The following is a 7,500-nucleotide window of genomic DNA, read 5'->3' as shown; positions in this document are numbered from 1 at the left end:
TACTTCCCGCTACGCCAGGCGCTGCTCTCCGGTGCTCTCGTCGGCAACATCCATCATCGATACAACGTAGCAGCAGCAGCAGTCGCAGCAGCAGCAGCAGTAGCAGTCGCAGCAGCATCAGCATCGTCGGTACGTCGGTGGGCGGGGTTCGAATTAGTAGTAGGATTATACCATCTGCAACAGCAAAAAAGAACCATCAAAAAGTACGGAACGGGCTATAGTTTCTGAATGAATAAACGAAAATTAAGAACCTGAAAGATTTGTCAAATAAAAAAACAGAGAAATAGTATTGAAAAAAAAATAAAAAATCTAAAACGAGAACCAATGCTTTCGGTGACGATTTCATCTCAGCGTGCTCATAATGCTTTCGGTTTGTGTGGAAAGAAAAGACTGGCGCGGTTTGGTTACAGAAAGGCGAGTGACTTCAATGCTGTTAAAGCTGACACCGGCGTGGCAGTTACAATTGGTGGGTCGCGATGTGGTGCTACTAGGTGGGACTTTATTCTGTTCCTGGAAAGCAGCCGCTCGCAAACATTATCCAGCAGAGAATTATTATCAAAATCTTAAAAGCAGCGAGAGCCAAGCTATGGTGTCCTTCTTACGCTCCAGACGACAAACAAATGACCGGCCATTACTTATTAGTTAATGAATTGCAATTAGCAGTTGAGAGGAGAACATTAAAATTTGAAAACATATTTTCAGCATATTTTTGCGGATATTCAGCAATTGAATTCTCGCGCTGGTTGAAGCTTAATTTCCATTGAGCTTTTATCATAAATTAATTGAGCTTTTCCTAGAGCCCCTGTGAAAATAAAACTAAACCATTTCACCCCTTTTTTATTTCGGCTAAAAAACTTTGATCTTGATTTTATGATATTAGTGTTTTGCCCAAAAAAATATTATTTACATTCCAAACCAAAACAAAGAATCATACTACTCGTGTCAAACCGCATTTTTTCCCATTTCACCAGAAACCGAGAGCGACCATCATTGTGAAACGCATTGTACGGCGATGGCGCAGACTCCACGCAAACAGTCGGACATCGCCGACGACGACGACGACGACGACGAGCGCGGCCGCGCTCGGTCCGCAGTTTCGTTCAGTTTCGTGTTCCGGACGACGCACGTGGCCCGGTACGGTCGCGGATTCACAGTCACGAAACGCTCGACGCCAAGACCGCGCGCGTGTTCGTCCGTCGTCTGTCTGTCTGTTCCTCTCAACGGGGCCCGCGTGTTCCATTCTTGCGATCCAGCTGCTTGCTGTTGTTGTGCGCGCCACCCTCGGCTTCGGCCTCTTCTATCCTCTTCTCTTCTCCCATTTGCCACTGGTAGGCTGCTGCTGCTGCTGCTGCGGTGCGCTGCGAAAGGATGGCGTCATCATATCATGGCTCGTTGATCGGAATATCCGCGTGGACGGTTTTTGGTGCGATTGTGACTCTGTGACTCACGCTGGAAGACGTTGAACCCAGCGCCGTTCCAATGTTGTTGTATCGCAACACATCAAGCTAGCGAGCCAGCGAATGAGAACAGCAGCTTCCAGCAAGCACGACAAGCGACCATCGGATCGCGGTACTGGCTGGCCGACGCCACGCTCCGACGATGATCCGTGGCGTGGCGTGGCTTGGCGCGTCACTCGTCCGGAAACACCCAGACACGCTGGGAGTTTGGTGCCTTGTCTGGTGCTTGTGGCGTGCTGTTGTGCAGAAGTGTGCAGCTTCGCTTGAAGTGTGTTGTCTTCCGCTTGTCGGTCTGTCGTGTACGAGAGGCGTGTGTGTTTAGGCGTGCTCTAGATGAGATTCACTTTCACTGGGGACTAGGCGTCCCCTTTCCCGATTCAGGGAACGATGGTTTCCCCAGATTTGCGGGACGCTTTGTGCAAGATTGTGTCTCACTCTCTCTCTCTCTCCGTAGCTGTCTTTGTTTCTCTTCCTATCTATCTGTAACTGTTTGGCTGCTAACACACATCTTGCGTGCTTATCGAGGCGTCTTCCTATACTTCTTTCTCTCCCTGCTGGTCCCTTGAGTCTCTTATCGACAACTGGCGTCCACCGGCGCTCAGTGATGGTGGTGGAGTATTCAATGTCTCGCACGATACATGGTGATTATCACGTAGAGGCACACACCCGCTCGAGCGGACATCGTGGTGCCCTTTTCTATTTGCACTTCTTCGCGATAACTGAGGGTTGTTGTTGTTGTGTTTGTGGTTGATAGTGACTGTCCTGTGCATGTGTTTGCGATACCCGTTCGGCCTCGTGGTGAATTCGAATCCAAGTTAGTTGGTGCGATCGATCTGGTCCGCGGATTTGCAACGATGGTGACTACGATGCGTGCGAAGAAAGTGTCAAAGAATCGCCGAAGACGAAGCAGAAGGGGAAATGAAGTGGCAGGACCTGGCCAACGCTTCCCGACCACGGCTAATGAATGGTGAGACAAGCGGCCCAAGTGGACCACCAGTGGTCCCCGGATTCAGCTTTCACTCGCACGCGCTCTCTCTCTCTCTTTCTCTGTCTCTCCGTCTGTCTCTCCACGGTTTTGTTCGCTAATCTCGTTAATGTAATTAGGGACAGCGCGGAAAGGGAAAACCCCCATGTCCAGCGAGAACACCTTCGTCCACTGGTGCGTGGTCCTCGGGCATCGGCCCATTGCCCTACCTAACCAAACCTCACTTCCGTTCAGCCATCAACGCCATCAACATCGGGACCAATGTTTCGCACATACACTCTCATACCTGTCTCAGCATGGGGCCGACACTTTTCCGGCAGAATTTGCAAATTTTCCACCGCCCCCCCAAAAACCAGCCCGCCCACCCACAGTCACAGTCTCGAGTATAAATAGCTGCCCACCCTGGCAGCGTGGCCCCAGTGCCTCAACCACCACCCATCTCGTGTCGGGAGTAAAAAACAAATTAAATAAAGTCTCTAACGACCAACGAGCAGCCGGCCATGCTCGGGACGAGTTTTGAAAAAAGTCAAAGTGTGTGCGTAAGTACTACGCCATGTGGGCCATGAAAAGGAAAAGCGTTGCCGTTCTGCGTTGATTTCCCGGAGAATTTGTCGGAAAATTATTAGCAAGCTTTCTTCTGGATGGGCCCGAGTGTCCTCCACGTTTCCTGGGGCGTCCCTTAGCGTCATCACCGTCATCATTATTTCTCGCGAGCGAAAAGGTCACAAAAAAGGGGGGAAACCATCTAGTAGTCTAGCTCATCAGTCCTGTCAACTCGGTTACTTCGATGCAGACGGATATAACGATATCGTTTAGCAAGGCACCGAGGTCCTAAGAGACTCTTTCCGCTTTACTAGCTGCATTATTTACCGTCAAACTAGCGTGATGACCAGTAACCAACTAGTAAGAGCCGTTTGATGATTGCAATCGATATGTAAAAATGGTTTCGATCAAGTGTATGTGAGCGTATCAGTGTGTTTGTGGGTGTTCGTCGTGGATTGTAAATCACGCCAACCGGTCGATTGGAGTGGAAGTGAGGGGGTAGGTAAAGAGCTACGGCTACAAACTTTTAAAAGCCGGTAAGGGGGTAGTCATGGAAGGTGGTGGAAGGGACAATGTAATGACTACTAGTACCGCGCTCTCGTCATCAGAATGGCACTCCGGTATTGACTTATTGTATCCGATCGATGATTGCCTATCGTGCGAGCGAGTGAGCATAAATCGTTCAATCTTTGAGTGCTTCTGACGAGCGATGGAGATAGAGAGATGGTTGGTGGCCGGGGCTTGTTGATGATAATTGCTACCTCAAAGCAATCACGGACTGCAACAATGGGTGAGGTTCTGTTCTGGGCGACTCGAAAGAGAAGCTGACTCACACTAACACATGCTCTGTCATAAGCTTATTGATCTCTGAGCTGATTCAAGTGCGCTGCATACTGCTATGTTACCGAAAACATATCACGAAACATAAACATGATGCTGGGGAAGTGTGAATAACCCATAATTGAGACGCAAACTGTGTCATCGAGACGCGCATGGCGACGATTAGGCGCTCGAGCATGTTTGTCAAACATAGACACCCCAAACACCGCCTCCCACCCGCCCTCCAGATGCAGCCATGCTCGATGTTGATGTAATGAATCTCTTCTCAGACTTCCACCACGAATTGGAGTGAGATCATCGTCATTCTCTCTCTCTCTCTCTCTCTCTCTCTCTCTCTCTCTCTCTCTCTCTCTCTCTCTCTCTCTCTCTTTCTCTCTCTCTCTCTCTCTCTCTCTCTCTCTTTGTGATGCTGACTCGGTGACATTCCATGCTCATAAACTGTAAACATAAGTCCATCATCTGCATCATCATCTTCGCACGAAAGAGAACGCTGCCTACGCCAGCATAAACAGTTGATGCTGGAGCTTTGTTTTCCGTTTTCGTTCGTCACATTCGCAGCATCTCGACATCAGCGTGGCCATCGCCATCCTTAAATGGGCCGGCTTGCGGGGGGACGAGGTGTGGCCCCAAGGCTTACCCAGCACACAAACACACGAAGAGCGCAAAACCCGTTCTTGGCATGCCAAAAGTGAGGGCGCACCTCCACTGGCAATCAGAGCGTCATCATCGGCGTCGGCTGAGACGCCGCGTGTCATGCCTTGGAGGCACTTTCGCTTGGCGGAGGCCACCAAGTTACCATTATGGTCGTACACACAGACGCACGCACGCACGTACACAAACACTCCCGGGTCCCTGAAGAGCATCAAAGCGTCACGCATCAGGCGAATGTTTGCGTCTCGCGGATCCGTGATCCATCGTTACCGGAGAGAGTCTCTGTGTCCTTGTGGTCTGTGGCCTTAACCTGCTGCCATGTTCGCGATCATGAGGTTCTCTTCAGCTTGAGCCGAAGACCAAGGCGCGATTTTTCATTCCGTTCACTATGCTGCACACTGTCAGTGACCTCCGGCGTCGAAATTGCGCTCGATCGGTTCCGTGCGCCACGTGCCAAAACGTCGCGTTGCATGCAGTTGCAGTTGGTGACCGTGCAGTTGGTCCGGTCAGTTTATGGGCCAGGCCAGGCTAGGCCATTGGCAAAGCGCATCAGCGATGCACACAACTGGAACGGCACGAAAAAGCCTCATTAGAAGAATAAAGCGAACCACAAAACGGCAGAACTGGAAAACCGGAATCGCACAAAAGCGGAAGTGGGGTGAAAAAGTGAAAAAGGGAAGGGGGGAGGACGCAAGCGACATTTCATTGTATTTAATTGATACTTTGTACTCCAACGATCATGATGATGAAGCTGATGCTGTTGATGATGCTAACTCATCGTCACCGGCGGGGGCCAATATGTGTCACCAGAGTCGACCAGAGCTCTGAAACGAGTTCTGTTTCCCGTGGCATTCCCCACGGAAGCTGCTGCACAATAATTTCCGACATTCCTTCGTTCGCGTACTGGAAAGAATGTCTGTCTGTTGTTGTGTATCAGTGTGTGCGTTAGTGATGCCGCAGTTCGATTCTAGAGAGGTGACCATGGCAACTAGAATATTGAATATTTATTGGTTCTTTTTTTGTGTAATAAAATGTAAAATGGTTGTCAAGCTGCGTGGCTCGGTCATCGCAGTAGTAGTCACTGAGGTGACTCACACAAAAAACGACTACTTGGATGATGTCAACGAACGTGTCATGCAGAGAGGAAGAGAGAGAGAGAGAGGCCTAGACGTAGTCGAACATATAGCAACCGTGGTCTTCTTCTGTTCCAAACCGGGGGACGCTCTCGGAGTGGTACTCTCAAGGTGACTGCCGTATGCCCTGTGGCATCCCCTTCCATCCCCATAGGGAACGAAAGTGCGTCCCATCTCGTCCTGCCGCCACTTACACACGCACCGACGCACGCGCACGTGTCAACCACGGGTGTAGCGTGTCCTCTTTACCTTCCTTACAGCACCAAAGTCCCCACCCCGAGTCCTGCCACTCCCCAGTTTTTTTTTATGGAAACAGGAAGGACCAGATTCCCCAGATTCTAAGGTGAGGACACTGGCGAAGACTGGCTGTACTATGAATCACCTTTTTTAGAATGCAAAACAAGAAGTTTCGCCCTCGTTTGGGATCCATGAGAGGGAATGAGCGCAAGAAATGGCCTTGGGACGCGGTCCACCTGAAGAAAAAAAGGGACCAAGGATAAATTAGGGTTGCCAGTGTCCAAAGTGTTCCTGATTCTTCTTCTGATTCGGTCGAAAGCGGTCGAGCGATGCTTTCATGCTTTCGCAGCGTAAATGACCAAGAGGGATTCCTAAGAAATGAGGTTTTAGGATGGATTTGAAAGTTTCAGTGAAACCGACCGACCTGGCCCGATAACGACACCCCGAATCTTTCCTCCGAGTCCAAGAGTTCTCGATAAAGATGATCGATTGTATCGGGGGCGTCATCGGCGGTGTTGAGCTGCTAACGATTGTTCCCTTTTTTCTTCATTTATGTGCCAGAAAGCTTGGTTTTTGCGGGGTAAACAAATGTCATTAGCAGGATTAGCAGCGTGTTGCGCCCCAAGAAGAATACAGATTATCACTTGTCGAAGGGTGGGAGTGTGCTCGAAAAGAGGTCAAACATTGGGAACTTTCCTAATTACCACCAGATTCAGCAAATCAGATTATCGTTAGCAGAATAAAGATGGAGGAGATTCCATCTTCTCAGCTCGTCAGATCATTTGAGGATTTAGTTAGTTAAATTTAGACATTACAATATGACCATTTTCTCTACCTTTTTTATGTTTACTATTTGCAATTTATAACTTTTTTTTTGGTTTTTCTTGACAGTTTCAAGAATCGTACATGAATACTGGGTTCAAGAAATGAATGAAGGCGAAAAATCCAAAACAAATTGGTACAGAATATCCTGAAGAAACTGATATCCTGAAGTTTAATTAAGTTAGAGCCACTTACGCCGATGCTAAAATTCAAATGAACTTGTTCGAAAGTCGTGTCCATCAACGCTATCATCCCGATGACAAGCAACTTCTCGGTGCTCTCCAATTGCGGTCCATTACACGACCTCGCAACTGTCCTCGATTCACGATTTACAATTCAAACTAACCCAAATTCATTACCAACTCATCAAACTGCGAGGAAGGCGGAAAACTTTCCCGTAAAACCGATTGTTCCACCAATTTCCGCTAAATCATTCTTCAACTATTCAACGACACGATCAACGTCACTCCGTCCTGTGCGAAGATGCTGTGATGCTGGTGAAAGTGAATCCTCGCTTCTCCTCGCCAACTCGATATCTCCATAAACGCTTAATTACATCATCAAACGTGCAACCATAAAAGTGCCGTTTCATTGGTTCATGTGTTCGCCATGCGGCCGATTGTGGCCCACGGCTGGCCACACGGGCTTGCAGTGCAGGACCTGAGATTAACTTTCGTGATCCGTGATCCCCACCGAACACCATCAACGCTCGGAACGCTCGGAAGCGAACGTCGCTTTCTCACCTTGCTGGCTTCGTCACGTTCTGTTCCCATTTCCACGTTTTCCCGGTTTTCTCTTCGAGCTTTTTTTTTTCTCTACTGGTTTTTATTGT

General features: G+C 48.9%; 2 protein-coding genes across 10 annotated transcripts in view; both read left to right on the top strand.

The window, feature by feature from the left end:
* Positions 1-257, top strand: part of LOC126571008 (sodium/potassium-transporting ATPase subunit alpha) — a 62,206-nt gene extending 61,949 nt beyond the window's left edge. For all 8 annotated transcript variants that reach the window (XM_050229209.1, XM_050229205.1, XM_050229206.1 and 5 more), the window contains one exon: positions 1-257. This exon is cut by the window's left edge and continues 5,575 nt beyond it. The gene's annotated coding sequence lies outside the window, so the exon portion shown is untranslated.
* Positions 258-1,094: 837 nt separating this feature from the next.
* The window catches only part of LOC126571010 (sodium/calcium exchanger 3), a 112,728-nt gene continuing 106,322 nt past the window's right edge, over positions 1,095-7,500 (top strand). For both annotated transcript variants that reach the window (XM_050229215.1, XM_050229214.1), the window contains exon 1: positions 1,095-1,328. The gene's annotated coding sequence lies outside the window, so the exon portion shown is untranslated. The remainder of the gene's footprint in view (positions 1,329-7,500) is intronic.

The sequence above is a fragment of the Anopheles aquasalis genome, chromosome 2 (genome assembly GCF_943734665.1).
Source record: "Anopheles aquasalis chromosome 2, idAnoAquaMG_Q_19, whole genome shotgun sequence".
NCBI classification, from domain to species: domain Eukaryota; kingdom Metazoa; phylum Arthropoda; class Insecta; order Diptera; family Culicidae; genus Anopheles; species Anopheles aquasalis.
Note: the sequence above shows the minus strand (reverse complement) of the source record. Positions and strands in the feature narration are given on the sequence as shown.